The sequence below is a fragment of the Mustela putorius genome, unplaced genomic scaffold, assembly GCF_011764305.1.
Source record: "Mustela putorius furo isolate JIRA1106 unplaced genomic scaffold, ASM1176430v1.1 tig00003836_pilon_pilon_pilon, whole genome shotgun sequence".
In the NCBI taxonomy this organism is placed as follows: Eukaryota; Metazoa; Chordata; class Mammalia; order Carnivora; family Mustelidae; genus Mustela; species Mustela putorius.
In genome coordinates, this window is record NW_025421989.1 from 23,339,169 (window position 1) to 23,362,559 (window position 23,391).

Below are 23,391 nucleotides of genomic sequence, written 5' to 3' on the forward strand. Positions count from 1 at the left end.
AAATGGGCAGAAGACATGAACAGACATTTCTGCAAAGAAGACATACAGAAGGCCAACAGACACATGAAAAAGTGCTCAATAAGAAATTTTTAAAAACCTAAACCAGTCCAGAAGTTTTCACATGATGGTCTAACAAATTTTCTGGGACTGTTTCAGACTTATTTTAGACAAACAATTCCCAAGAATAGAAAATAGACAAATCACCTAAATCATCCTATCAAATGAATATAACTCTCATACCTAAATCAGCACTGGCAGTCTGAGAAAAAAACAAGACAAACAAAACAAAACAAAACACAGAGATCAAGAGTTGGCATGTAACTCTTGATCTCAGGGTTGTAAGTTCAAGCCCCAAACTGGGTATAGAGATTACTTAAAAATGAAATCTTAAAAAAAAAAAAGACAAATCTTGCTTATGAAAATAAACAAAAATAAGAAAATCAAACTTAGCTATAATTTTAAATCAAAGTTTTTAACAGTTTTATATGAAAAATACAAGGGTGATTTAAAATTAGAAATTTTGACTATAATTCACATTCCCATTCCAAAAATAATTATTGAGTCAAAAATTTGCACATGAAAATAAATAAATGATAAAATTTCCCAAATTATTAAATGCAGAACAAAAAGGATATATTTTTATGGATGCTTGCATTTGTAGTAAAAGGACAAAAATATATTTGGAAAGAATATATAATAACTTCAGGGCAGTGGTCAAGAAAGAGGACAAGAAAAGAGAGGTTTGGGACTTAAGTTGTATATTTTGCAATTTATTTCTTTTTAAAAAAGAGATCTGAAATAATAAAGTAAAATGTCCTTATCTTTATTATAGGTCATGTGCATCTCTATTGTAGGAAAAAATTCTGTTTCAAAGGAGAACTGTATATTTTCCAGTAAGCACTTCTGAGTTATCAGATTCTAGCTCTGTTCACCTTCTTTGAGCTATTTTTGTACCTCTTCATAATCTGCAGGTGACTGATTGGTGCAAGGCACAAAAAAAGTTTGATATTATCACATTAAATTTGTGCAATCTATTAAATAAGCTGGTAGAGATTTAACTGACCTCTTCTCCCATTGTCAAAAATAAAAACCAGGGGCGCCTGGGTGGCTCAGTGGGTTAAGCCGCTGCCTTCGGCTCAGGTCATGATCTTGGGGTCCTGGGATGGAGTCCCACATCCGGCTCTCTGCTCAGTAGGGGGCCTGCTTCCCTTCCTCTCTCTCTGCCTGCCTCTCTGCCTACTTGTGATCTCTCTCTGTCAAATAAATAAATAAAATTTAATAAATAAATAAATAAAAATAAAAAATAAAAACCAGTTTTTTACTCTATTTACAGTCTCTACTTTACTCTGTATAAATGGTGCTATTCTGACTTTTTTTAAACCACTTTAGTAAGGCATAATTGACATACAAAAAGCTGTGCAAAAAAAGCTGTATATATTTAATGTGTAAAACATGATGAGTTTGGAGATAAGTATACACCCATGAAACCATCAATATAATCTATGCTATGAACTCATGCATTGAACTAGTTATAACATCTGTCTGGTTCCCTCATAGCATATGAATCCAATAAATTATTGACCATGTGTTCACTTCTCTATAAGAGTCATGATTTTAACTTTTCTGAAAATCATCTTTAACACCATTTCCTATGTCTGTAACATTTCACAATTTTTAAAAATTAAGTGACAGAGGTTTAGAAAGACCCAGAAGGAGGAACCGGAGTTATCCTAGTGGCAAGGAGCACTGGACAGAAGGAAAAGCACAGTGAGAAGTTTCTCAGAATGGGGAGTCACAAAGAAACTTTGGGACAATGATTTTATTATATATTTTAAATTTATTTCCTCTTCTATTTTCTGTTTTACTTTCTCTTCATTTTCCCCAAACCTTTAACAATATATTTTACTTCAAAGACCCTTGTGGAGAAGGAGCAAGATGGCAGAGGAGTAGGAAACTGAGATCCCAGAAGTTCACCTAGATAGTTATCAAACCATTCTGGACACCTACAAACTCAAGAGGAGATAGAAGAGAAGAAGAGCAGCAATTCTAGGAACAGAAAATCAACCACTTTCTGGAAGGTAGGATGTATGGAAAAGTGAATCAGGTGGTGGGTATTATTGAGGGCACGGATTGCATGGAACACTGGGTGGGGTGAAAAAAATAATGAATACTGTTATGCTGAAAATAAATAAATTTAATTTAAAAATAAATAAATAAATACAATAAAAAAAGAAGCAACAGGAAGAAAGACCATGGCGGGAGGGGCTGGCTCCCAGCAAGTGAAAGAGCAGCGGAGTACAAAAGCAGAACATTCAGAAGTCTGCTCCACTGAGGGACGTAGCTCCAGAGGCTAACTGGGAGTGGAGCCCTCATGGGGACAGTGTGGTCTCAGGACCCACAGGGAAACAAAAATGCCAGGGGTGTCTGAGTATGGCAGAGCACCCAGGTATCAGATTGGAAAGCCAGCTGCAGAGATGGAGACGAGCAGATCATTACATATATATATATATATATATATATATATATATATATTTTTTTTTTTTTTTCTTTATGCCCCCTTTCCCCTTGCGAGTTTCAGGTCTCTTCTGATTTGGTTAGTGTATATTTTTCTGTGGTCTTCGCTACAAATGTAGTGTTTTGTTCTCTCATTCATTCAATTCTTACCTGGATAAAATGACAAGGTAGAAAAGCTCACCACAAAAAAAAGAAGGAAGGGAGGAAGGAAGGAAGGAAGGAAGGGAGGGAGGAAAAGAAAAGAAAAACAGTACCAACTGCTGGGAACCTAATCAATATGACATTAGTAATATGTCAGAACTAGAGTTCAGAATGACGATTATCAAGGTACTAGTGGGGCTCAAAAAAAAAGCATGGAAGATATTACAGAATCCCTTTCTAGAGAAATAAATGAACTAAAATCTAACCAGGTTGAAATTTTTAAAAAACTATTAATGAAGAGCAATAAAAAGTATAGGCTCTTACTGCTAGGATAAATGAGACAGAAGAGAGAATTAGTGATATAGAAGACCAAATGATGGAGTATAAAGAAGCTGAGCGAAAGAAAGACAAATCACTAGTGGACGTAGATGGGAAAGTTTGAGACATAAGTGATAACATAATATGAAACAATATTAGAATAATTGGCATTCCAGAAGAAGAAAGAGAAAGAGGGGCAGAAGGTATACTGGAGCAAAGTACAGTAGAGAATTGCCCTAATTTGGCAAAGGGAACAAACAACAAAATACAGGAAGCACAGAGAATACCCCTCAAAAATCAATAAAAATAGGTCCACACTCTGTCATCTTATAGAAAAACCTACAACTCTCAGTGACAAAGAAAAAATCCTGAAAGCAGCTCAGGACAAGAGGTTAGAAACATAGAATGGTAGAAATATTATATTGGCAACAGACCTATCCACAGAGACCTGGCAGGCCAGAAAGATGATATATTCATGATATATTCAGAGCAATGAACAAAAATAATATGAAGCCAAGAATACTATATCTAGCTAGGCTATCATTGAAAATAGAAGGAGAGGTAAAAAGCTTCCAGGACGAACAAAAACTGAAAGAATTTGCAACAGCAAGTCATCCCTACAGGAAATATTGTGTGTGAGAGAGAGATTCTAAAAGTAACAGACCAGAAAGAAACAGAGACAATATATAGTAACAGTCACCTTACAGGCAATACAATGGCACTAAATTCATATCTTTTGATAGTTACCCTGAATGTAAATGGGCTAAATGCCCCAATCAAAAGACACAGGGTATCAGAATGGATAAAAAAAAAATCAATATGCTGTCTACAAGAAACTCATTATAGACCAAAAGACATTTCATATTTAAAGTGAGAGGGTGGAAAACAATTTACTATGCAAGTGGACATCAACAGAAAGCTGGGGTGGCAATCCTAATATCAGACAAATTATATTTTAAGCCAAAGACTATAATAAGAGATGAGGAAGGACACGATATCATACTCAAAGGGTTTGTCCAACAAGAAGATCTAACAATTTTAAATATCTATGTCCCTAACATGGGAGCAGCCAACTATATAAACCAATTAATAATAAAATCAAAGAAGCACATCAACAATAATATAATAATAATACAATATACAATAGGGGACTTGAACACCCTTCTCACTGAAATGGACAGATCACCCAAGCAAAAGATCAACAAGGAAATAAAGGCCTTAATGACAAACTGGACCAGATGGACATCACAGATATATTCAGAACATTCCATCCCAAAGCAACAGGGTACACATTCCTCTTAAGTGCACATGGAACATTCTCCAGAATAGATCACATCCTGGGTCTCAAATCAGGTCTCAACTGGTACCAAAATATTAGGATCATTCCCTGCATATTTTCACAATGATCTGAAGCTAAAACTCAATCACAAGAGGAAGGTTGGAAAGAACCCCAATACATGGAGACTAAAGAGCATCCTACTAAAGAATAAATGGGTCAACAAGGAAATTAAAGAACAATTTTAAAAATTCATGGAAACAAATGAAAATGAAAGCACAACTTTTCAAAATCTATGGGACACCACAAAGGCGGTCCTGAGAGGAAAATATATAGCCATACAAGCCATTCTCAAGAAATAAGAAAGATCTCAAATATACAACCTAACCCTACACCTATAGGAGCTGGAGAAAGAACAGTAAATAAGCCTAAACCCAGCAGGAGAAGAGAAATCATAAGGATTAGAGCAGAAATCAATGAAACAGAAACCAAAAGAATGGTAGAACAGATCAAAAAACTGGGAGCTGGTTCTTTGAAAGAATTAATAAGATTGATAAACCCCTGGCCAGACTTATCAAAAAGAAAAGAGAAAGGACCCAAATAAATAAAATCATGAATGAAAGAGGAGAGATCACAACCAACAACAAAGAAATACAATTATAAGAACATATTATCAGCAAATATATGCCAGCAAATTTGACAATCTGGAAGAAATGAATGCATTCCCAGAGACATATAAACTACCAAAACTGAGCAAGGAAGAAATAGAAAACCTGAACAGACGCATAACTAGTAAGGAGATTGAAATAGTCACCAAAAATCTCCCAACAAACAAGAGCCCAGGGCCAGACAGCTTCCCAGGGGAATTCTACCAAACATGTAAAGAATTAATACCTATTAATGTGATTAATAATAGGTATTAGGTATTAATAGTGAAGAATAGGTATTAATCTTCACTGCTTCCCAGGAGCATAAGGCTGAGATATATCTCAACATTGCTAGTTCTCTTTTTTGTTTTTGATGAATGAGTATCATTGCTGTTGAATAACACAGAAGCGTTCATAAACCTGAGTGGGGCAAATCAGAGTTTAAGACAATAGTCTCCCAAGGACTCTTGTTGGCATTGTTCCTGTAACACTAGTTGAATGATCTTTTGAGAGTTGGTGACAGAGGTCAGTGGTTTTAGGGTTGGGAAAGATTATCTAAATGAAGGAGAAGTATATAAATGGTTGCCTTTAAGTAAAGATGCAGAAGTTGAACTCTGAGAGTAACTAGTCTAGTGCATTCCAAAAGGCTACTGGAAGAAAATCTTTCAGTTATGTAGCGACACTCCCTGAATTTCCTGAAACAATTAGCTAGGATGTTAATGTTCTTAATGAGGTTGTCTACAGTCCTGCTTACCTCTCATAAAGGACATGTATGACCAAACATCTTGCTAGAATTCCTTAGTGGTCCAGATAGTGGTTTTCCCAGAGAGAATTCCAGCTCATGCATAGTCTGGTGTGGTGATGAGTTCTTCAAAGTTTACAGCAAGTCACTGAATTTCAGCTGGCAAGGCTTCTTCAGACCTTGGGGGAAAGGATCCACTTCAAGCAAACCCAGAGTTCCAATGTTGGTCTGGGTGGTGAAATTTTAGTTCTTATTGACTCAAAGTCAGGTGGTTGGGGCAAAAGTCATAAATATTAGTTTCAATGATTGTAACCAGATATTGAAGGAGACACAAAGAATTAAAAAATTGATTATGTACCACTCCCAGTGTTCCATCCAATATGTGCATAAGTAATGAATCTTGGAACAGTCAAAAAAATAAATTTAAAAAGAATTAAAAATTTGATAAGGTTTGACAATTTGGGCAAGATACAAAATTGTTGGGGTGCCTGGGTGGCTCAGTGGGTTAAAGCCTCTGCCTTCAGCTCAGGTCATGATCCCAGGGTCCTGGGATCGAGCCCCGCATCGGGCTCTCTGCTCAGCAGGGAGCCTGCTTCCTCTTCTCTCTCTCTCTGCCTGCCTCTCTGCCTACTTATAATCTCTGCCTGTCAAATAAATAAATAAATAATCTTTAAAAAGATACAAAATTGTCCATTTCAAATTGCTGCTAGATACCAAAACTGGGTTTTGCATAGTGGGATAGTCAATATAGTCTCTACCAGGAAAGTGAGTTAGGTATCTATCAATTACCTACAATCTTCAGAAAGCTGGAAAATAGCTCAAAGACAATGAATATTATTATTAACATCTGATAAGCCAGAAGACTATACTAAAGATACTGCACAGTTTTCCACTGAAACTCAAAATTCCTATCTCTACCTTTTTCATCAAAAAAAAAAATCAAAGAAAGATTATTCTTGATCACAGAGTAGGACTGTTCTCATTAATCTCATTAATTATTTACATAGGTGAAGTAACATCATTAATTTACTATATGGGCTTCTTTTGTTTTTTCTTTTCCTGGAAACTGGAATTGGACTTTAAAAGCCCTTGAGTCTGAGGTACCAAGCCAAGAACTCACCAAAAGTTTCCATCTGCAGTAAAATATAGATTTGAGCAAACTCCTCTCTTCTGTGGCCCCCCAAAATGTCCTAAGTTTCCTGGGCCTGCCTGGAAGTAACCCTCCTTACTCACCTGTAAGCCTGAGAACCCTATAAGCCAGGCATCAAACCAGTTTTCCCAATAGGACTTTGTAAATATTGGCTCCATAAAATGAGCCTTCTTTCATCAAAAGCATCTGGTAACATTTGATTACATAAGTATCATTCTTAAATATGATCATCCAAGCAAGGTCTTGATTATATAATCAATGTTTCCATATATGTCCTGTTGTTGTCTAATATCAAAGTATTGGGACTCCAATAAATAGAAACATATTATGGACAGGTGGGGCATTGATAATTCTCAGAATTCTCTAGAAAATTTTCATACTGCATACACCATCTAAAATATACTAATAATGTTTTACCCATATATATTTAACCCAGAAAAGGCTAAGTCATTGTTATACATTATCATCATGCTGCACATTATGTCCCCATGAACTTAATTATTTTATAACTGGAAGTTTATACATTTTAACCCCTTTCATCCATTTCCCCTACCCTCCACCCCCCAACCTCTATCATATCCAATCTGTTCTCTGTGTCTATAAACTTGTTGTAAAACGTTATTCTGTATTTTCTATGTAAACTGTATAGCGAAGAGTCTGTGTCATAACAGAATAACCATTTATGGTTTGTGTTGACTTTATTAAATCCTTAATTACTTAAGAAAACAAATATTTCATGGAGCACTGGGTGTGGTGAAAAAATAATGATACTGTTATGCTGAAAATAAATACATGAAAAAAAAGGAAAACAAAGATTTCTCAGTTAGAAAAGAGCTAAGGTTCTTTATCTCCTATGCTTAATTTTAAAAATATAATATTGGCAGGACACAAAAATATATTATTTTCAGGTGGAACAGTCAGTTAAGCATATGACTTTTGATTTTGGCTCAGGTCATAATCTCAGGGTCATGGAATTGAGCCCCCATTGGGCTCCATGCTTAACACGGAATCTGCTTGCTCCTCTGCCCCTGCTCCCCAACCACCCCCTGCTCTCTCTCTCTCAAGTAATTATGTTATACATCTGAAACTAATACAGTGTTATGTATCATTTATACTTCAATATAATAAAAATATTTAAAAAGAAAAACATTTTACAGTTTCTGATTAAAAGCAAATCAATAATCTAAGAAATTTTTGTCATTTTAACAGAAAGAAACCAACCTCTAGTTTTGCATCAGTATAACATGTAACACTAAACCTCTTTGAACTGAATATATTATCTTAAAACCCCACTAAATCTTTGCCAGCTTTGAACACAACATATAAAATTCCCTTTCTGAAAATATCCTACAGATTTCTATATCCATAAACATCCCTTATACTATATCTTCTCATAGTGACAACAATCAATATGTTCATTTGCTGATCCAAATATGTATAACCTTTCAGTATAAGTATATATATGTATATATACATATAATCAAATATGTATAACCTTTCAGCTGATCCAAATATGTTTAGCCTTTATATATATATATATATGAAGCAAAAGTACATAAACTAAAGTTATATTTACTAATTAATATCTCAGTATTCCATTTTACCTAGGAATGAACTAGATACACAATTGATATCCACTTAAGTAACCCAAGTTAGTATCAGAACAAGACTTTTTTGTTGTTGTCAGAACAAGACTTTAAATTACTAGAGATTTTGGAAATTTTATTCAAGCTAACATAATACAAAACAATTTCTGTTGAAATAAAGCTTGTCAAAATAATGATATGACTCGCTTAAATATAAGTTTACTTTTTTCATAATCTTAAGCACTTAGTACAAGAAATGCTAGCCTATTCAATAAGCAAACCTGTATAATTTAGGAGGAATATACCCAAGTAGAATAATAGTCTAGCAGTGTACTATATTTAACACTCATAAATCAGAGAAGATAAAAAATTTTACTTAACAAAAAATGTCAAGTTAGAGTCATTTTCCAGATACAGTGGTGAGTTCATTTCCGGGATTCTGTTCTGTTCCACTGATCTATGTGTCTATTTTTTTTTGCCAGTACCATATTGATTTGATCACTACAGCTTTGTATTATAACTTGAAATCTGGAATTGTGATGCCTCCAGCTTTGCTCTTCCATTTCAAGATTGCTTTGGTATTTGGGGTCTTTTGTAGTTCCATACACATTTTAAGAGTGTTTGTTCAACTTCTGTGAAAAATGCAGTTGGTATTTTGATAGGGATTGCATTAAATGTGTAGATTGCTTTGGGTAGTAGTATAGCTATTTTAACAATATTTTTTTCTTCCAATCCATGAACATGGAATGTCTTTCCTTCTCTTTGTTTTGTCTTTGATTTCTTTCATCAGTGTTTTACAGTTTTCAGAGTACAGGCCTTTCACCTCTTTGGTTAGGTTTGTTCCTAGGTATCTTATGGTATTTGGTGAAATTCTAAATGAGATTGATTTCTTAATTTCTCTTTCTGCTGCTTCATTATTGGTGTATACAAATGCAGTAGATTCCTGTACATTGATTTTGTATCCTGTGACTTTATTGAACTCATTTATCAGTTCTCACAGTTCTTTGATGGAGTATTTCAGGTTTTCCATATATAGTATCATGTCATCTACTAGTAGTGAAAATTTGACTTCTTCCTTACTGATTTGTATGCCATTTATTTCCTTGCGTTTTCTGATTGCTGTGGCTAGAACTTCCATTACTCTGTTAAATAAAAGTGAGAGTGGATACACCTGTCTTGTTTCTGACCACAGAGGAAAAGCTCTCCATTTTACCTATTGAGGATGATATTAGCTGTGGATTTTTCATAGATGGACTTTATTATGTTAAGGTATTCTCCCTCTAAGCCTGCTTTATTGAGAGTTTTTATCAAAAATAGATGTACATTGCCAAATGCTTTTTCTGCTTCTAATGAAAGGATCATATAATCCCTACCCTTTCTTTTATAAATATGATGTAGCATGTTGATTGACTTGGGAATATTAAACCACACTTGCAACCCAGGAATAACTCCCCCTTGATCATGGTGACTTACTTTTTTATTGTATTATTGAATATAATTTGCTAGCATTTTTTTAAGAACTTTTGCATCTATGTTCATCAGGGCTATTAACTTGTAGTTCTGTTTTTTAGTGGTGTCTTAATCTGGTTTTGGTATCAGGGTAATGTTGGTCTCACAGAATGCATTTGGAATTTGCCTTCCATTTCTATTTGTTTTTTGAATAGTTTGAGAAGAATAGATATTAACTCTCCTTTAAACATTTGGTAGAATTCCCTTATGAAACTGTATGGCCCTGGACTTTTGTTTGTTGGAAGACTTGTATTACTGATTCAATTTCTTTACTGGCCATTGGCCTGTTAAAGTTTTCTATTTCTTCCTGTTTCAGTTTTGGCAGTTTAAATGTTTGCAGGAATTCATCCATATCTTCCAGGTTGTTTAATTTGTTGGTATATTGTTTTTCATAATAGTCTCTCATAATTTTTTGTAGTTCTGTGGTGTCAGCTGTTCTTTCTTTTCTCTCACTTGAGATTTTTATATATTTGAGTCCATTCTCTTTCCTTTTTCATACATCTGGCTAGGGTTTTATCAATTTTATTAATTTTTTCAAAGAACTAGCTCTAGTTTCGTTGATCTGTTCTATTTTTTTAGTCTCTATATCATTTATTTCTACTGCAATCTTTCTTATTTCCTTCCTTCTGCTGGCCTAGTTTTCTTTTGATGTTCATTTTCTAGCTCCTTTAGATATAAGAATAGGTTGCTTATCTGAGATTTTTCTTGCTTTTTGGAGTAGGCCTGTATTGCTATATACTTCCCTCATAGGACTGCTTTTATTGCATCCCAAATCTTTTGGACTGCTGTGTTTTCATTTTCATTTGTTTCCATGTATTTTTTATTTCTTGTTTGATTTCCTGGTTGACTCATTCATTTTTTATTAGGATGTTGTTTAGCCTCTATATATTCATGGTCTTTCCAGATTTTTTTGTTGTGGTTGACTTCTAGTTTTATAGTGTTGTGGTCAGAAAAGGTGCATGGTATGTTCTCCATCTTTTTGTGTTTGTTGAGGACTGTTTTGTGACATAATATGTGATCTATTCTGGCAAATGTCCTATGTGCACTTGAAAAGAATGTGTATTCTGCCGCTTTAGGATGGAATGTTCTGAATATATGTTATGTTCCTCTGGTCCAATGTGTCATTCAAACGCATTGTAGTCTTCAAGGTTTTCTATTTAGATGTTCTGTGCATCGATGTAAGTGGGGTGTTAAAATGCCCTACTATTAGTGTATTAATACCAATGAGTTCCTTTATGTTGTTATTAACTGTTTTATTTATTTGGGCAAGCTCATGTTGGGTGCATAAATATTTACAATTTTTATATCTTCTTGTTGGATTGCCCCCTTTGTTATTATATAGTGTCCTTCTTTGTCTCTTGTTACATTCTTTGGTTTAAAGTATAGATTGTCTGATATAAATATTGCTACTCCAGCTTTCTTTTGAACTTCATTTGCATTTAAATAAATTTCCATCTCCTCATTTTCAATCTACAGATGTCTTTAAGTCTAAAATGAGTCTCTTGGCACCGGGGTGGCTCAGTGGGTTAAAGCCTCTGCCTTCGGCTCCGGTCATGATCCCAAGGTCGTGGGATCGAGCCCCACATCTGGCTGTCTGCTTGGCAGGGAGCCTGCTTCCTCCTCTCTCTCTCTCTGCCTGCCTCTCAGCCTACTTGTGATCTCTGTCAAATGAATAAATAAAATCTTAAAAAAAAAATAAAAAATAAAAAATAAATAAAATGAGTCTCTTGTAGGCAGCATATAGATGAATCCCATTTTTTATCCATTCTGACACCCTATATCTTTTTATTGAAGCATTTATTCAATTTACATTCAAAGTAATGATCAATATGTATTTATTGTCATTTTATTACTTGTTTTATGTTGTTTCTGGAGATTTTCTCTCTTCTTTTCTTATCTTTGTGGACTTTTGGTCTCTCCTTCCTACTCAAAGAGTCTCCTTTAATATTTCTTGCAGTGTGGTTTAGTAGTCATGAACTCCTTTAGTTTTTGTTTGTTTGGGAAACTCTTTATATCTCCTTCTATTCTGAGTGGTAGCCTTGGTAGATTTTTTGCATTCAGTACTTTTGACACATTATACCACTCCCTTCTGGCTTGCCAAGACTTTGTTGAAAAATCTCCAGCCAACCTTATGGATTTTCCCTTGAAAGTTAAGGACTTCCTTTGTCTTGCTGATCTAAAGATTTTTTTCTTTATTGCTATATTTTGTAAATTTAATTACAGTATATCTTGTTCTTGACCTGCTTTTGTTTGATTTTGATGGGAGTTATCTGTGTCTTCTGGATCAGGATGTCTGTTTTCTTCCCCAGATTAGGAAAATTTTATCTTCAAGTAAATTTTCTGCCCCCTTTTCTCTTTTCTTCACTGGGATTCCTATAATACAAATGTTATCACATTTGATCGATTCACTGAGTTCCCTAAGTATGTTCTTGTGTTGCATAATTCTTTCTTTTGTTCAGCTTCATTGCTTTCCATTACTTTCCATTTGTCTTCTAGGTCATTAATTCGTTCCTCTGCTTCTTTCAAGCCTACTATTCATTGTATCAAGCCTATTTCTAATCTCATTTATTTCACCCTTTATCTGTGATCCATTCTTTTTTAAACTCTTTTATCTCAGTGGTAAGGGTCTCATTAATGTCTTCTATTCTTTTCTCAAACCCAGGGAGTATCCTTATTGTTGTTGCTTTGAATTCTGCACTGGGTATGTTACTTATATCTCTTTCCTTTAGATCTCTGGCTGTGGCCTTATCTTGTTCTTTCATTTGGGATAAATTCCTCCATCATTGCATTTGTTCAAGTCTCTGCCTTCTTCTATGTGTTAGAAAAAGCAGTTAAGTCTGCTTCTCCCTGGAGCTTCAGGGAATCTCTGGTTTTGTGCTGCTTGCCTCCTGCTGTTGTCCTTTGACTGTTCTTTCAGGCCAGTTATCCACAGAAGCTTTCTTTGTTTACAGTGGGCAGGGTTTAGTCCTTAACCAGAATGTGGTGAGTTTTAACTAGGTGTGCTCTGGTCTGCCTGTATAACTAGACCTGATACTAATTCTACTAAAACTGAGGCCCTGCAGAACTCTCTGGTTAGGAGATATGGTGTGGGCAGGGGTTTCTGCTGATCTTCTGGGGAAGGGGCCTGCAGCATGGGGACTGAGGCATACTCGACCAGGAAGCAGGTGAGGCAACCGGTGTCAAGGCATAGCTGCCTTCTGCAGGTGGCTCTGCATTTATTCTGAGAGGTGGAGGTAGTAAATGGCACTGGCCAGCAATGCCTTTGTCCCCAGAGAGGAATATCCATGAATGCTACTTCTCAAGGAAGTGCTGTAAGAAGAGGGAATAATCTCCCTGCTGTGCGCTCCAGGTGTTCCACAGATCTCTCTTTCCATGGCTGTCTTCCCCTGGAGTGTTTGCCTGCCTTCTTTCCAATAGCAGGGCGACACCCTCAGGGCTTTATCCCAACCAAGCCTGCTGACCTTTAGAACGCTAGTTTTCAAGACTCACTGGTTGCAATAACTCAGGAGATTCAGACCTTCTTATTTTCCAAGCAAATGGCTTTAGGAAAATGTTCTCTTTTTCTGTTCCCCACTATCCCCTTTCTCCACAACCATAGCTCCCTCCCCTTTGCAGCATATGTGATCCATTTCTCCCCAAAACCACATCTCCACACTTACTACCTTCCTTCATGTGGTCTCTTCTCTCCTTCATGTTGTGGAGTTTGTTCTGTCAGTCCTCAAGTTGATTTCTAAGGTATTCAAAATGATTTGATAGTTATATAGTTGTGTCTGAGGGATAAGACTAGCCTAGAGTCCTACTACTCTACTGCCATCTTCCTCTCACAAATTTTTTTCAACCTAATTACTTTAAATTTGCTTACTACCCAAGAAGAAGAGCATTTTTGCCCACTCCATGGACCTTATACATCACCTAAGATGTATTTCTACCCTAAGGGCTCAGGTTTCAGTCTTCAAAATTTGGGACATATTCTGGTTCCCATTATGGGACACCATTCAGTCTAGAAAAAGAAAGATGCTGAAGGGACCATGCATTTTCTACCTATATGGAATCATTAAAATTAATTGCATTTATTTTAAAAATTATTTATTTGACAAACTTCCTTTATACGGGATATAAAGGTAGGGATGATGAAAAGTAAGAAAGTAGAGGGTCAAAGAAATCCAAAACATAAATTGTCAGTCTTTGAAGATGTAAGTATATACAAACCTCAAACTCTCAAATTATTTTTCAACTCTTCAAATAGTAATTAGATTTATGAAAATCTGGTTTTTTTCCTTTATAACTCTTTCAATTGACTCTACATAAGTTAATTAATTCAATTTGTGATTTGTTTGATCATAGAAAGATCAGTTTAACAACAATTTATCATTTTCAAACCTTCCCAAGATGCCCTCTGGATAGATAAATTGGGAATTTACAATATGTATCATCTTTAATACAAATGCATTTTATAAGCTTCAGATGATTTAAAAGATTCATAGTAAACCGCTATAGATTTTCTGTCAAAAATTTTTTCAATAGTTTCAATAATGAGTGAAATATAAACTCATATGTCGATTTTCTCTTTTTATGCATGATACATATTTTATACCCATATTAAAATTGTTCCTTTAGGAAGAAAAATATACAATAGACTGGTATTCTATCTTTGTACTTCTATGAGAAATCTTTCTCTACAACTATTCTCAGAGATTCTTGCCAGTATAAATATATGGTTTCAGGATATAGTGGAGGGCGCCTGGGTGGCTCAGTGGGTTAAGCTGCTGCCTTTGGCTCAGGTCATGATCTCAGGGGCCTGGGATCGAGTACCACATCAGGCTCTCTGCTCAGCGGGGAGCCTGCTTCCCTCTCGCTCTCTGCCTGCCTCTCTACCTACTTGTGATCTCTCTCTGTCAAATAAATAAATAAAAATCCAAAAAAAAAAAAAAGGATAGAGTGGAAAACTTAGAGTAAGTCAAAAATTTCTAGAACTTTTCTTTTTCATGGTTCCTACTTATGGTTTTGCATTAATAAACTCTATCTTTGAAATTCCTGAGTGTATGATGAGTTTTACCCCTCCCAACCAGTTTAATGAGTTAATTTAAAATTTTCTCACCTCTTTGGCATAGTGGCCAGGATCCATAAATTTTTTGGTGATGTGATTTAATCCAATTAAAAGGTCCCTTTTTTCCTGCTGTGAGGTAAGCTGCACCTCTTTTTTGTTCCAGTTTTCTAGTATTCTTCCCAAAGGGTGCCAGCCCTAGATTAATTAACAACTTTGTAAACCCTTCCTCACTGAAGTAACTTCAGGACAACATGCTGAGTCTTTCTAAGGTCAGAAGACCAAGATTCCATTCTTTTTCTTTCATATTGGAGTTGTATATGTGTGTCTTTTTCCTCTCGTTGGACATCATAAGTCTATACATAAAGATTATAAATACATGTCATGAAACATCTCCCCTAATATGCCATTAAATTTATTCAATAATATTGTGAGGCATTTCTGGTTTATGATGATGAAGGAGGACCTTACCAGGACCTTACCTTAGAGCAGTATTTTATCTAAATTAATTGGTTGAGTTGTAGCTTTGGTATGAAAATCTGTGAGCATTCAATGATTCACAGATGTGGGTGTTAATTGTTCCATTTATTCTATCTGAATGGAAGATAGAGCTCTAAAAAGCACGAGATTTGAACACCTGATAAGTCTCTGTTCCTTAGAAATGTATGATCGTCCCTGTAGTGGTAACTCCTTAGACAAGGATGAGGACTTTCTCATGTCCTGTGAAAGGTGAGAATGCATTATAAAATTATCCTCTCCTCGGCATCTGGGTGGCTCAGTTAGTCGAGCATCTGCCTTTGGTTCAGGTCATGATTCCAGGGTCCTGGGATCCTGGGATTGAGCACCACATAAGGCTCTCTGCTCAGCAGGGAGTCTGCTTTTCCCTCTCCCTCCAGCCCTCCCTCTGCTTGTGCCCTTGCATGCGCTCCCTCTTTCACTATTTCTCTCAAATAAATAAATAAAATCTTTTATGCACTATTTCAGAACCTGTGCATGTCTGAAGCATCAGCCCTTATGTGTAGAGACAGAACAGAAGTTTTTTGTTTTTTTGTTTTTTTGGTTTTTTTATCCAATTAGAAAGTGTTCTAATGGCTTCCCCCTTTCCTCACATATTATCTGCTACTATTATAACAGAAATCACATAGACACAGATACACTAAAGCTTGGTCATAAAACATTCTCCTCCACAAGAAGCAGAAACTTAGATCCAGATATATAGGTAAGGGCCCTAGCATGCACATTAAGTGAAAGTCAGCTATATACTGGCTTTAAATTTCTTCACTGAATTCTGGGGAGAATTGAGTCCAATATGTTAACAACCACTTGAGTTATTTAGAATTTCTCAGTGGGGGTGCTATTGGCATTTTGAACAGGACAATTCTGTAATATGAATCATCTGTGATCTAAATATTGCATGATATTTAGCATCCTTGGCAGTTGGGCAGTTAATGTCAGTACCACTCAAGTCATTGTGACATCCAAAAACTTCCTACATGTTACCAATTGCCCTGGGGTTGGTGGGGAGATGTACCACATCTAGTTGAAAATATTACCATCTACACAGTAACATTATTCATAATAGCCAAAAGGTGGAAGCAACCCAAATATCCATAGACACATGAATGGATAAACAAAACATATTATATCCATGCAATGAAATATTATTCATCCTTAACAAGGAAGGAGATATACATAAAGGCTACAACATGGATGAAATTTGAGGACATTATGCTAAGTGAAATAAGCCAGTCCCAAAAAGACAAGTACTATGATTCCAGTTATAGAATTATCTAGAATAGTCAAACTCACAGGAACAAAAAGTATAATAATGGTTGTCAGGAGGTAGGGGAGAGGGAGAAGTGAAGATTTGTTGCTTAATGGGTATAATGTTTCTGTCTTGGAAGAGGAAAATATTTTTGGAGATTAGTTGCATGATAATATGGAATATACTTAACACTACTGAACTTTATACTTAAAATGGTTAGAGTGGTAAAATATATGTTATATGTATTTTATCATTTTTTAAAAATGTTATTACCAATTTGAAATTTCAAGCAAACATTATCTTAATGTATATAATTTTATATAGCATTATATAATGGGACATCCAAATAGTGAGTTTTTTTCAATAAATTATAACTTTAAATTTGCAAGGGAAGGTAAATAATCATACTTTTCAAGACTTCAGGAAAGATTTCTTTTAAACATGTCCTTTACAATAATACCAGTTCTTTACTTCCTGGAGGGGACTAGAGAAATATTCTATTGAAGTTCCAGGGATTTTCAATACAAGTTATTTCACAGAACTTTTGCCAAATAAATGTACCCAGGCCTAGCTTTGCAGAGACATGTGAAGTTGTGTTAAAGTTAAAATCGATTAACATAACTTTTAGAACTTAAAAAATAACTATACAGGATTTTAGACTCTGAAAAATCTTGTATAATTTTTTTTCATGCTTCCAATCTTATCACAATTATGTATGTACTTACAAGCTAGCTCTGCATGTATCATATTGCTTGTATAGAAACATGCTAAGGAGTGATATTTCATTAGGATGGAACATATTCCTCAATTCACCAAATCATGTCAAATCTTGAGTTTTCTACATGTCACATTAAGAAAGAAACAAAGAACACATTTAAAAGACAATAAATGAACCTGAATCAAGAAAGTCAAGTTTACTTAAGTAGCATTAGGTTACATTAAAGTTTAAGCTAAAAGTAAATTAAAGGCTAACCTAAGATGTCAGTGTCTGAGTGAGATAGAGCCAAGAGAGTTCCATAGTGTTCAAATATTGAGATATGAATTTGGCCATAACATAGTACTAAAATGTATACCACTTTTCTAAAAGAAAATTTTTTATTTTATATATCTGGTTCCTGTCCTTCACTGATGCATAGAATGTCCTTCTTCATGTCTACCCAGTTTATTTCCTTTATTACACTCTTCTCTTCATGGAGTAGTACAAAACTGTAGATGTAGGGGAGGAGAGTTGTGATCATAAATGTTATTTATAAGAAGTCATTGAATTAAGAACAGGAAGTCAATGTGGTGTCAAATAGCAAACAACTAGGGATTTAGGTAAAGAGATACTTTACTCAAAGAAGAAGACTTTTGCAATAGGAGGAGGGGAATTATTACAATAGGGAGTACACTGACCCCATGGTTGGTAAGCATCTCAAAGGTCAGGCACACGGATTTTCTTTTGAAGGACAGAGTAAACAAAAAAGAACCAGGCAGGGCGACTTGGGATAAGCAGGTGGAATGATAGGGCAGTTAAGCAGGAAATATTTTTCTTTGAGCTCAGCCAATTCTCTGGGAGGGACCACTAAGGAAAGTGGGTTATGCATTCAGTGTTTGCTTTAGCTCAAGGGTGGGCCAAAGTTCAGTGGTCTGGGGGACGGAGAGAAGCCTAATAAGTTTGTTCATGTCAAGTCAGCAGGCATCTGTCCATCTGTAAGCTGTTACAGACAGTTCAGCTAATCATTTATGACACAAAGAATGGAAATTCAAAGGGTCTGTGTCTGGTCTTGTCAGAGGTAAACGAGGGAGGCATCTGGGAGTCTTATCTCAGTCTTATACAAAAGGGTGGTTCTTTGCAGTAAGCTCCTTCCCAGAACACAGAAAAGTGACAGATAACTGTCACTGTTTTCTAGGAGTGCAGGGCTCAGGTAAAGCTCAACACTGTCAATAGGCACAGTGGAAAGCATACAGATGCTCAAACAAAGCATCTGGCTTAAGTCTGAACTCTCCAACCTACTGGTAAATTTTTTTGAACATTCTTTATGAGATCAACTGTAGCAGATATCATCTGTGCAGTAAGCATAATACTTTATTCCTTTAAAATGTGCTTTATCTTCATTGAAGCTCCTTGCTGCCCTTCAATTTCTGGTCCATTCTACTTGTGTTACTCTTTACCATGGAGATTAAGTAGGCAAGAGTCTCTTCGCATTCGCAGTTATGTTTCTGAAGTGTCAGCTGACAGTTTCTGCTAACTGGGGCTCACAGAAGCCCAGGCTGTTCTGGAATTAATAGTGTCATTTAGGACATCACAGAGTGTTCACCTGCAGCTGAAACAGGTCAACCTCAGAAACGTCGGTATCCTGCTCAGAATTTCTGTCATTGTTACTTGTCTTCCTCTTCCTCTTATTTAATACACTCTGGATGGTTTGACTCTGCCTAATCCCCTTGAAATCTTTGGACCTCAGTATCATTAAAGATAACTGTACATGCACAACTTGCTTACACAATGGTTGCAAGAATCAAATGAGAAGAATAGGAAATGCATTTTAATGATTTAAATACAATTGCTACTACGAAGTCATCTAGAGTCAGGCCATTTGAGGAACAACTGCTTCATGGTTATTATTTGTCCCTGAAAACATCAATTCCTATTTGTTCAAATTCTGTACTGCTGCCATGAAACCCAATTCAGACTTCATAATTACAGATACCCAGTGTTTTGGGTCATAATTCTCAACTGTTCACTGTGCAGTAAAACTCATATATAGGGCTATAAACACTGATAGGACTGGCTTTTCATATTCATCCATTTATTCAATTATCACACTTTCATTGGTTCTGGGAAGAAAGGGTCCTAGACACAATAGAAGAGAACTGAGCTCAGTGACTCACTGGTTGGGAAAGAAAGAGCAGTATTATACATTTCATGGTGGACCCTCCCCATATTCTCACCCATGTGATGCAGTTATACGAAAATTTTGTAAAGTTTTTGTAACAAAACACAAAAATGGAAGCACTGTAATGATTTTAGAGGTTAAAATAGGACACCATGATATCATTTGGGATAAAGTAGATATTTATCAAATTTTAAAATTGAAATTCATTTGTTTTCTCAGCAGAATTACCAAAGTTTCAATAATAAATATGTTCAAAATTCACTCCAGTGCTACAAAAGCTCGTATCTCAGTATATCTTGGGTAATTTGGGGCCCTGTTTTCTTTCCTGTAAGTAAGCACCAATAGGTTTCTTGAACTTACTACTGGCAGGGGCTGCATTCTATAGAAACCTGGCAGTGAAGGGTGGCAGAATATGCCACCCAAAAATACATCACTTTGGCATATTGATTATTTTGAGCTGAAGACAACTGAGAAGAAGCACATTTAAGAAAATCTCTCTGCTTTCCTCCTATATGCATAAAAGCAGGACACAAATTCATAAATGTGTCCTTCTTCTTCTGTATCAAGAAGGACAGAAGTTAATTATCAGAGATGACTTTAGACCTTGTTTGGCCCAGAGACAGCACTGAGGAACATGCATAACAAGCCTTGCTAAAACTAGCCATGACTCTGCTCATATATTTGCCTTCCTATAACTGGCCACTCTTAGAAGCTCAAAGTCCTCTTCTTTTGTCTTGTCATTTCACCACAAAATTATTGGGCAAGTCCAATCCAAACATTCCTCTTTACCCAGCACAGTTTCTCTGATTCATATTACAATCATTTCCTTAAAAAATATTCCCACTCCCTTGCACTCCCTCACTCCCTTAATTATTCTCACTCAGAAAATCTCAAACATTCAGCTACTTTAACCCAAGCATCTTAATGTTTCTCAGAAAAATAAAATCTACACAGTTTTGGCAACCATTTCTACTTCAAATTCCTAACAACAATCTGAGAAAGGGTACTGAGAGGAAGTGCATTTTCCCACTTTGCAAAATGGCCAGCTTATAGCTATTTCTCTCTCTTCAAACCCCCTACTCTCACATGCCACCCCATTCCTAGATCTTCAGGTTGCCTCCTATGTCATGAATAAAAGAGAAATAATCAGGCAGTAGCTCTTTCATTCTCTGAGTTGACTAACACCTCAGTGTCTCCACTCTTTTTACAAGGTAGCAAGAGCTCTGCTCTCATCAAAAGCCATCACTTCCATTTGAGCACTGAATGACATCTCTTCTGCCTTCTCAAGGTCAGTGCCTCCAAGGGCAATCCTATCAATGTAAACAACACTTAGGTAATTCCCTTCTTATATAAGAAAGAATTCCCTTTCTTATATCCTCCAGCCACTTTTCCTCTGTTCTTCTTCACATAAAAACTTTTCCTTCCTTCCTTCCTTATTTATTTATTTATTTTTGAGAGAGAGAGGTGAGAGAGAGATCAGGGGAGGGCAGAGGGAGAGGGAGAGAGAATCTCAAGCAGACTCCCTGATGAGCGGTGAGCCCAATGCTGAGCTTGATCCCAGGATCCCAAGATCATGACATCAGCTGAAATCAAAAGTCGAAAACTTAACTGACTGAGCCACCCAGGTGCCTCTCACATAAAGACTTTTCAAATGTGTTGTGGTTTTGGATTCCTCCACTCGATTACCACCTATCTCACCAGCTCATCAAAACTACATCTGTCAAGGCTTCTAAGAGCTTCTATATTTCTTTATCCAAAGGTTCTCATCTTACCTAACTTCTTTATTCTGAACTCTGTCTACCTTCTTGACATAGGTCTATTCTTCTCAAAACATTTCCCTCTCTGGATTGCACAGTTTAGTTTTATCTTACTGTTTACTCTTCAGCCTCTTTTTCTGCTTTCACCTCTTCCACATGATGGAATTGTCCAGCGATCACAGCCCTATCTATGCTCTCTTCTTAGACCAGTGGTTTTCCAGCCTTGCTGCTCTCTCCAATCACTTACAAATCTTTTAAAAAATATGGTACAGGGAATATCCCTTCAAAGACTCTAATTTAATTGGCTTGGCATTCCAAGGTACAATGAGGATTGAGGAACATTGCCTTAGAAAATACTGAAGCCCATAGCTTTAAGTACCAATTGTATGCTGCTTATTCCAAATAGATATCACCAGCTCAGACCTTTTGTCCTGAGCTTTAGACTCCTTCTACCTATATGATATCCACCTTCAGATTTCAAACATCTCAAAAAGAGTATATTCAAAATGGAATCTGATGTCCTACTTTCTTTCAATCCTATACAGACAATCTAATCTGTCAAGTATTATTGACTTCTTAACCAAAATTTCTTGAATGTACCCTTTTCTCTCCCTTTTTTGTCACCACTTCCCAAGTTCAAGCTGCCTTGATTTTATGCCTTGACTGACCACAATGCCTTCCAACTGTTCTTACTTCTATACATCACTCCCTGTCCGTTTTCCATACAGTAAGCAGACTTTGTTAATATTGTCAATCACATCATCTATTTCCCATGCTTTAATGTCCTATAATTGCTTTGCATTGCTTTTACAATAAACTACAAACCTCCTACCATGATTTATAAGACACTATATGATCTCTCCCAAGGTGCTTCTCAAAGTAATTTTCATATGACATTTTCAATTACTCACTATATTCCAATCCAACTTACCACTTTCTCTTCTGCAAACACATCATTACCCTTCTTGCTTTAAGACCTTTGCACTTGCTTTTCCCTCTGTCTGTAATTTATCCCTTTCCATATCCTATACCTCATCTGTCTGTGAAGCAACATGTAATTTCCTCAAAAATAGTATAGTGGCTAAAAACACTCCCTCTGTGTCAAACTACGTAGGTTCAAACACTATCTCCATTATTTCTTTTATTTTGTATTTTTAAATAAAGTTTGTAATCCAATGGACACACAAAGCAAAACTGTGCTGAGGAAACCAGTTTCATAAATTAGTAAGTGTTGGGAACCTGGAGGGAGAGGTCAGGGTAACAGGAAGAGAAGGCAGCCTTTTAGTGTGTGACACTTCCAAATTGTGGGGGCAGGGCCCATGCTATAATGAAATGTACTTATACAAAATAAGTGATAATACAAAGTATGAGCATGAAAATAAAATCTTCTCTTGCCATTTGCAATGACGTGGATGGAACTAGAGAATATTATGCTAAGTAAGATAGAAACAGAGAAGGAGGCAAACCATTAGAGATTCTTAGTTATAGGAAACAAACTGAAGGTTGCTTAATGGGAGGTGGGTGGGAGGTTGGGGTAACTGGGTGATGGGCATTAAGGAGGGCATTTGATGTAATGAGCACTGGGAATTATGTGTACTGATAAATCATTAAATTTTGCCCCTGAAACCAATAATATACTGTATGTTAACCAAATTAAATTTAAATTGAAAAGAATTTTATAAAGAAAATAAGATTTTCTCTGAAAACACATTTTTTGGCACAGATTTTTAAAAAAATGAATGTCAGGGGAATTTGATTTTTTAAGTCAGTATTATACATATTTATATATATTATATATTTATACATACACATATCCCAGGTTCTGTACATTTCCATCAAGAAGGAAAATCCTTCTGTTTGCTCTTCTTCAGTTGTAAACTGTACATCCAGGTGAATCAAAGATGGTGGTGGCAAGCGAATTAAGAAAGTTGACACATCTGGGGCACCTGGGTGGCTTAGTGGGTTAAGTCTCTGCCTTCCGCTCAGGTCATGATCCCAGGGTCCTGGGATCGAGCCCCACATCGGGCTCTCTGCTCAGCAGGGAGGCTGCTTCCTCCTCTCTCTCT